This window comes from Prionailurus bengalensis, chromosome C1 (genome assembly GCF_016509475.1).
Source record: "Prionailurus bengalensis isolate Pbe53 chromosome C1, Fcat_Pben_1.1_paternal_pri, whole genome shotgun sequence".
Taxonomy (NCBI): domain Eukaryota; kingdom Metazoa; phylum Chordata; class Mammalia; order Carnivora; family Felidae; genus Prionailurus; species Prionailurus bengalensis.
This window is the reverse complement of record NC_057345.1, coordinates 32,134,602-32,143,501: the sequence shown is the minus strand read 5'-3', so window position 1 is coordinate 32,143,501 and position 8,900 is coordinate 32,134,602. Positions and strand designations below refer to the sequence as shown.

Sequence of the window (8,900 nt, the reverse complement as noted above, 5' to 3'; positions counted from 1 at the left end):
ATTCTGAGAGTGACTGATCCAATCTACAGAAAGGGGAAATTTCTCTCCGCCCGCCACAACTGCTGCCACTGCCTTCCCCTCCCCGAGGAGGGAGACAACATCGCTTGTGCTATTTAGGCCTCTGGACCTCAGGCTGAGCCCAAGGGAGAAGGGCCTGGCCTTGGGGTGTGGGCCCCCCCACTGGCTCTAGGTTAGCTGGGGACCCCTCTGGGCTCAGTCACTGAGTCTGTGACCCTGGGAAAGACACTCCCCACCTCTGGATTTCAGGGCTCCCTTCTAGAAGTGTGATACAGGGCTGAGAGGGAAGAGAGGAGGGTGACTTGATCTCTAAGGACGCTAGAGGTGGAAGAAGCAGGAGCCCTTGGGTCAGAAGACTTGGGTTCAAATTTTGACTAGCTGTGTAGCTGTGGTCAAGCAGGTTCTCTTTTCTCCTGCCCCCCTCCCCAGAGGAAGGGGAAATTACTCCTGCCTCCCAGGATCACCTGGAGATTAAAGGAGATATGGGAACATAAGGGCTTTGCACCAAAGAAACGTTCCAACCTCTCGGGGCCCCCGTCCCGATGTTAGGTCCAAGGTGTTGGTCAAGAGACTGGACTGAGGCCTGGTCTTCTTTGCTCAGGACCGCGAAGCACGGGCACGAAGAATGTAGGGACTGAGGTGATAGAGGGCCAACGGAAAAGAGGGGGCAGGAGCACAAGTGTCCTCTCTGTTGCTTCTCAGATGATGTCAGCACCCGGAAATTCGAATAGGAGGAACAGGAGCCAGGCTCTTGGCAACAAAGAGTTGGGGATGACACAAGGGACAGGGCGAGGTGCAGAGGGGTCAGAGGGGTGGGTAAGAACCCAGCAGGGGGCCAGCACCTCGGGTGGGGACAAGGGCAGAAGCAGGGAGAGCAGTCTGAGGCCACTGCAGTGATCCAGGCAAGAGATGAGGGCAGTTCATACGGAGTCTGAGCAGGAGTTGAGAGATGACCCCAAAGTCTTGGGGCTGAGTGACTGGAAGAGTTACCATTAGTGGAGTTACTATGTATCAAGTTCGAGTAGACTATGGGGACAGAAGGTTGGAGGTGGTAATCAGGAGTTTGTTTAAAGTTTGAGAGGCTAACAGACATCCGGGTGGAAATGTTGAGCAAGCAGATAGGGTTCAGGGCAGAGATGTGGGCTGAAGAAACACACCTGAGGCTTGACAGTGGTCAGCACATAAAGGGGTTTTAAAGCCTTGAGCTTGGAGCAGGTCCCTTGGGAAGTGAGGGCAGGCAAAAAGAAGAGGTAAGAGGACAGTATTTGGAGCAATGCATCACTAAGAAGCTGGGGAGATGGTGGGGGTAACTAACGATGGACCCCGAGCAGAGGAAGAGACAAGCCAAGCCAGGGTGGTGCCCTAGAAGGTAAAGAAAGTGTTTCAGAAGGAGGATGTGATCACTGTTTTTAGAGTAATGTCAGCTCTGGGGAGATGAAGACTGGGGACAGCTGGCCACTGGCGATGGGGAGTAAAGGTTGGTTGGATGAATAAACAGGGAATACGCTGAAATTCCATCTAGAACTGTGATGTCAGATGGGTTCTGGGATAGGATCTGGTCTCATGAACAGCAAATGAGATGATGCCAGTTAAGCAAAGCCAACACAACTTGGGCTCAAGCAGCCAAAGGCCAAATTGGAGGCTCTAGATCCTTCCAGCTTCAGGTCGGGCAGGATTGTTCCTGGGAACTAGAAGGAGACCCACTGCAGGTGAATCAGGTGGTAGCAGCTATGTGGGGCCTGGAGGTCAAGTCCAGACCCCAGATTCAGAAGCAGAGGCAAAACTGAAATGTCACCGGGAATGTGTTACGTGCCAGGCACTATGCAAAGCCAGAGGGGAGAACCCGAAGACATAAGACGTGGTCTTTCCTGGGGAGGTTCCCCATCTAATAGGAGAGAGACACAAGTGGATGGATGGCCCAGATGCAGGATAGTTAGAGGTAAGTGCTGACATTTTGTGGCTTCTTTAAATACCCAGACAAGCTCCTGGGATACAGATTTTACCAGGCTCCATAAAAAGATTACCTTACTTCTGAAGGACTCCTCCAGGCCATCTTGGTTTGGGTTTCTGGTACTGACCGCGGGTCTTAATTCTCTTGTTTGGGGTATCACCCTATGGATATGACCCTTGGGTTCTGCTTAAGCTCTGACTCTTCAAGGCAGCCATCCATACAGGCTCCTAAAGGTGGGATGCAGACCCCAATAGAGCCCCTGGCCAGAATCCCAGACACCTCTAGCTTAATCTGACCCTGTTCCCATGCCAGTCCTGCTGCGGTCCTTATTCCTTTGTATGAGGTGTCTCTGGGCCATATAACAAACTCCTCTACTTGAAGCAACTTGACCCACCAGACCCCAGTGTAGCCAGCCCCTTCAGGCTCAGTCCCCATGCCCCAATCACACCATAGTTGAACCTGAGAGTTGTTTTCCCAACTATGCCCTTGGCTCTATCTACACTTTGAGGGACTAGTTCCCCTTCTTGGCTCCTGGGCCTGTCCAGTCAGCTCCTGCCCCACCCCCTTAAGCAGCAGGAGCCCTCTGCCTAACCCCGCCCCTTGAGCAGAAGACAGATGGTACACGTCCTTGCAGAGAAAAACAATGACTGTGAGAGGAAGAATGGAGAAAGGATTGATTCTAGCCCAGGGCTCCTGAGGCTGCATGGTGCCTGCAGGGTGGGTGGGTTTTGGACAAATGCAGGTATCGCTGGGAGCAAGGGGGGAAGGCATCCCAGGGTTGGGGGGGTGGCGGTGTGCTTGGGGAGAAAGGTATAGCGAGATGCCCCCCCCCCCCGCCAGGGTGGAGATGGGTGCCTGGGGAGAGGACGCTGGGTGGGTGGTGAGTTGCGGCCACCGGCTGCAGCCCAGTGGAAGTCCTCATATGCTTTCAAAGCCTGGCCCTGGGACTGATCAGCCGTCTAGTAAAGATCCTTCTAGCTGCCCAGTTCTGGTGACCTAGTGCCTTTCAATCAGGAGATGCCCAGGTCAGTCTCCAAAGGCCCTGCCAGGTCTCTCGGAATAAGGTAGAAGTTGAGTCCCTGAATAACTGCTGGCTTAACTACACCTGTCTCTGCCGCTGGGCCTAGAGTTCGGGTCTCAGACATTTAGGGACAGAGATGGAAAGAAAGCATCAACTGAAAGATGATCTTGGAAGAAATCACGTAAAGGGAGAAGTGGAAGGTCAAGACTGCTGGCTTCTCCTATCTGAAGAGTGGGGTGAAGAAGGGAGTCGTTTAATGGGGCAGGGGTGTGAAAAGAGGACACAAAGAACGTCGGGGCACAGGATGGGGATTGGAATGGACCTGCAGGGCATCGAGTTCACCCCTGTGCCATGCAGGAGTCCCTCTTCATCACCCTTACCAAGTGGCTGTCCAGCCTCCATGGGCATACCTCCACTGACGGAGCGCTCACTCCTTCCTGAAGCAGCCATTTCTGTTTGCACAGCTCTGAGTTTTCCTACATCTAAATCTGCAGGTCCACTCAAGGTCAAGTTCTATGCTGTGAGACTCCACGGAAACAGTTCCATCTCCCCCGTGGTGAGACAGCGTTGCAGGGACTGGAAAATGGAGACCCTGATACCTGGCCCCTGAGGATTTTCTTGGGAGGCCTCCGAACCGTCTCAGAGGCCATCCCTTGAGCTCGTAGTTGAGTCTTGCCTCTTGGGTCACTCTCTGAAGGGGCGTGCAGAGGGGTGCCTAGGGCTGCGTGTGTGCCCGGATGTATCTGTGAATTATACTGCATGCTCACGGCTGGGGGTTGGCAGGGATGCAGACCAGCCCTGTATGTGTAAGGAAAAGCATCACTTCCTTCCCTATGTGCCTGGGCTGTGGTCACGTGTCAGCGTGACCATGTGTGCATGTCTCTGACAGTGACTGCATGTGGGTAGCAGTGCTCCTGATGGCCTGCCAATGAAGGGCTGTGTGTGTGCGACTAACCGTGATCACAAGTGTGAATCTGCACACGAACGGCTTGCTAGGGCTGTACGTGACCTGCCAGGTATGTGTGCGTCCTGTGACTCTGGTCAGGTTGTCTCCGAGTGTCTGGTTGTGACCGAAGAGTGTGTGTGTGACAGGTTGCCATCTCACGCATATATGAGACCGTGTTGGTGACAGATCATAATGATGATGTGCGTGTCAGAGACTGGCTGAGGCGGTGAGTGTGTGCGAGGTGGTCGCATGTGTGCCTATGCACGAGGATGTGGTTGTGTTTGCGTGCGTGGATGCATCAGTGTGGCTGCGTGTCAGCGCTGATGGCTGTGTATGTGTGGCTGCGGCTCTGTGTGTGACGCAACGTGTGTTTGTGACTCTGTTCTGAGGGGTGTGTGTGTGTGTGTGTGTGTGCATGCATGTGAATGGCTGCGGCTGAGTGCAAATGAAGGTGCCCGTGTGTGGAGGTGGAGGTGGAAAGGGTGAGGACAAGGCAGGATGAAAAGGGGACTTGCTCAGAAAGGTCTCCCCAACCCCATTTTAATCAGAAATGGAGCAGCTGTTAGTCTGAATAGACACTGCACAACGGCAGACGTCTTAATCTCTTCTGCATTGTGATTCACTCGGCGAAGCCCTATTACTCAGCTTTTGATAGGAGCTTACTTGTCTCAAGTGTTTTCATTATTGCCCTAATACTATCTATTAACATACTGGAGGGAGCTCGCTGCTGTCTGGAGCTGGCATCACTGGGCTTTTAAAGATTATGGGCCTTGCAAATACATAACATTTTACTGCCTTGCAGACGTAATTCATTGGGAAAAAAAAAGGCTCACGTAAATAGATAGGTAAATAGATAACTGAGTAGGGGAGAGAGGGCGCTGGAGGGAGAAGGAGAATCTATGATCCAAACGCGGCTGTCATCTCCAGCTCAAATGATTGCCTTTTGGGAGGAAGGGCCAGACAGACATCTGTCTCATTTGGGGCACCTATAGCCCCAAATCCTTCATCTCTGGGTATCCTGGAGTGGGGGTACTGCCCGGTCTCGTGGCTGACAGTAAGACCCTGGGCTTCTCTGAGGGACGCTCCGAGGTGCAGACAGGGGTGAGATGCAGGGAAGCACGTGGTGGAAAGACCGCAGGATTCTGTGGCAGGAGGCACGTTTTTGAACCCCAGTTGTGCTGCTGATGTGTGGGGTGACCTTTGTTCCCATCTCTGTGCCTTGTTTCCAAAACTGCAAACCGAGGAGTCTGAACCAGATCCACTAAAAGGCCAGTTTCAAAGGCCATCCGAGACCCAGATGGTGCTTGAACAAAAATGGTCAGCAGTAACTCATCAACCTGGATTCCCGAGGAAGAAGAGTGCCAGCAAGGCCACCATCTCAGAACTGGCAAACTGCAAGACGGTCCTCTGGTTTAACCACCACCCCTCTTCCGCGTTCCTGCCACATGGGTGCACCCCTACCTACCGGGACAGGAATCCCACTACGTTCTTTTCCTCTTACTAAAAGGATAAACTTTAAACTCTTTTGCTTTTTCCGTGTGCTTCGAGATGATGTTTGAAATACATACAAACCCTTCCCTTCATCAAATTTCGCTGAAATAATAGAAGGGCACATAAAAAGAATATATTCATATCTGCCCAAGAAAATGAGAAATCATGGCTCCAGGAGAAAAGAGAAATTTGAAGACTTTCTAGAAGACAAAAAGCAGATAGAATCCAATTTATGGAGAAAACCAGAGTGGTTAAATCAGCATGAAGAAATTGACTAAGGAGATGTAAGCTGTTCTCTCCAACAGAATCTTGGGGAGACTCCCAGTTTAGGGAGCAGGGAGCAGGCCATGGTGTAGACATCAGGCAAAAAACTATTGAATAAACAGGCAACAGTCTCTTTCTCTCCCGATGTGTACAGCATGACTGGCTGTGGCTTTTGCTCCTGACACAGAAGCCTGGTGGACTGCCTTCTAAACAACATGAAAGATCTACCTTAGGAGGTATGGTAAACTGACACATTGGTGTCAATGAACAACCCCTCTCAGTAGTCAGATCCTTGTGGGATTCCCTACACACTGGGTTTGGACTTGACATTGTAACCTGTTTTGGCCAATGGGACATTAGCAAGTCTGCTGAAATTACTGGGGCTTGTCTGCTTAGAACACTCCCCCTTAGAATGGGACCACCATTCTGTAAGAAAGCCCACCCTATTCTGGAGAAAGAGGTTCTGGAGGATAAAAATCCATGTGGAGAAAGATCCCACCTGCTGGAGAAACTAGATGTTTTTCTTGTTTTGTTTTTTTTTTTAAATGTTTAATGTTTATTTATTTTTGAGAGAGAGAGTGAGAGAGAGAGAGAGAGCACGTAAGCAGGGGACGGGCAAAGAGAGAGGGAGGCACAGAATCCAAAGCAGGCTCCAGGCTCTGAGCTATCAGCACAGAGCCTGATGCGGGGCTCAAACTCACAAACCGTGAGATCATGGCCTGAGCCAAAGTTGGACACTCAACCTACTGAGCCACCCAGGTGCCCCGAGAAACTAGATGTTTTAGCAGATAGCCAGCACCAAGGCCCCAGACATGAAAGTGAAGCCTTCTGGGCCTTCCAACACAGCCCAGCTGCCCGCTGAGTGCAGCAACATGAGTGGGTCTAATCAATACCACATGGAGTAAAAGAATGAGCCCAGGAAACCCATAGAATCATAAGAAATAACAAATTGTTGTTTTAAGACATGAAGCTGTGGGGTGTTTTGTTATGTGGCACTAGATAACTGATACAAGAGAAATGACTATGTAGGGGTTGAGTGAAGCAGAACAGAACTAAATCTTTGCAATGCTCATGGGAAGGGGGAAAGAAAGAAAAGACAATGAGGTAGACCTGCTCAGCAAAGAAACATATTAAAATACTTCATACACAGAATAAAGTCTACCTTACTTCAGCAGTCATGAGAGTCCCCAGCCTGCCTATGTATGGTCCCCTCATTCTTTCTAACAGGACCCCCCTACAGTGAGCAACCCCTCCTGCTGTCTCACTGACACAGAGCTGCCGACAGCCTCCTTTCCAGGGGAAGGTCCATTTTGAATGCACACCTACACAGCCATGAAGGAAACTCATACCAGTCTCCTGAATACATTAGGCTACCTAATTTTAAATGTATAAATCTGAAATGATCATCATGGATCACCTTTGAGGCAAACCAAAAGTATGAGAAAGAGTAAGATAAAAAGCCAAAACAACTCATCCTGGAGGAAAGTGAGAGAATGTAGGAACAGAGAGGAACTTTAAAAGAATTCTAGATTGTATCCTCAGAGAGATCCAAAAGAAATTTGCTTTCATAAAATAAGAGTAGATTTCTATTGAAAAGAAGCAATCAAATAAAAAGAAATTATCCTTGAAAATTAAAAACATGAAGATAAAATCAAAGAAATCCCCTAGAAAATAGAGTGGAAACACAAAGAGATACAAAATATGAGAAAATACATGACCTAATACTTATAAACACTCTAGACTAGATAAAAGAGGCAATAGAGGTAATGAAATAATTAAAGATATAATTTCAAAATATTTTCCAGAGCTACAGAAGGACCTGAGTCCTCAAACTATAAAAAGCCCCACCCAGTAGTAAGCAGAAAACACGAAAAAAATACACATCCTTGTGGCATTTCTAAATTGCAAAATGAAAACAGAATTCTCAATGTTTCTGGATTGCTTCAAACCTAAAATTCTACATCAGCCAAACTATCAAGTATGAAAACAAATCCAAGATGTTTTCTGATAAGGAAGAACAAAGAAAATTTACTATTATTCATTCACCCCTTCTGAAGAAATAATTATGTACTATAGGAAAACCAAAATAGAATTCAAAAAGGAGAATGTCATGGATTTTTAAATGCTTTATTTTTATTTTTTTTATTTTTTATTTTTTGCATTTTAAAATGTTTTAAAGAAAAGAAACCAGTAAATGTTTAAGAGTCTAAATAATGAATGAAAATGCATCTATAAAACTTTAATTTTAAAGAAATGATTTATTTTAAAAATATGGAAATAAAATAATAACACTTGGAACCAAAGTTTCAACAAAATATGAAACATAGGAAGAGGTCTAAGATACTTGAAAGAAAAAGTGGTTGAATAAGTTTATTAAAAATTTAGAGAGGTGCTGGATGGCTCAGTCAGTTGGACATTCGACTCTTGGTTTCCGCTCGGGTCATGATCTCACAGTTCTGGGTTCAGGCCCTATGTTGGACTCTGTGCTGACAGTGCAGAGACTGCTGGGGGTTCTCTCTCTCTCTCTCTCTCTCTCTCTCTCTCTCTCTCTCAAAACAAATGAACTTAAAAAAATAGAGCATTAGAAAAATAGAAATAGTACACATAACTTGCCAAAAAATACAGAAAAATAAAAATAAAGAAAACTTGATCAATTGAACAGAAGGTGGGGAGACATCCAAACATACCAAAATCACAATAATTGTGAATGGGTTAAACTCTCTTATTAAATGACAGAGACTTTCAGAATGGGTGAAAGAAATCTCAACAACATATACACATGTCCACACATAATACAATTATTTTGAAGAGTTGCATTTAAAACAATGTACTACAAAAAGGAAGAAAAATAGAAGAATGGAAAAATGAATATATGCTAACAAAACAAAACAAAACGAAAGCATGAAAATATTAGTATAAGATTTAATAGAATTCAAAATAAAGCACCTATAAAAGGTACAACGTACCAAGGAATTATGACAATGAAATACATTTTATACTTAAACAACAAGGTATCAAAATATAAAAGAAATAGTACTACAAAGAGAAACTGTCAAACTTGTAATGACACTTCATTCATCCATGCCTTTCAAAAGCTGATAGATCTGGTAAAGAAAAAGAAGTCAGTTTGATTTGAGATTTATATAAGAAGATTTACTGGGGGCGCCTGGGTGGCACAGTCGGTTAAGCGTCCGACTTCAGCCAGGTCA

The 8,900-nt window shown here is 46.9% G+C and overlaps 1 long non-coding RNA gene across 1 annotated transcript; it reads left to right on the top strand.

Moving 5' to 3' along the window:
• The first annotated feature begins 1,075 nt into the window (after positions 1–1,075).
• Positions 1,076–5,836, top strand: LOC122480343. Its single transcript, XR_006296560.1, has 3 exons — positions 1,076–1,957; positions 3,485–3,546; positions 5,180–5,836. It is a non-coding gene; the product is annotated as an uncharacterized LOC122480343 (long non-coding RNA).
• Positions 5,837–8,900: the final 3,064 nt, after the last annotated feature.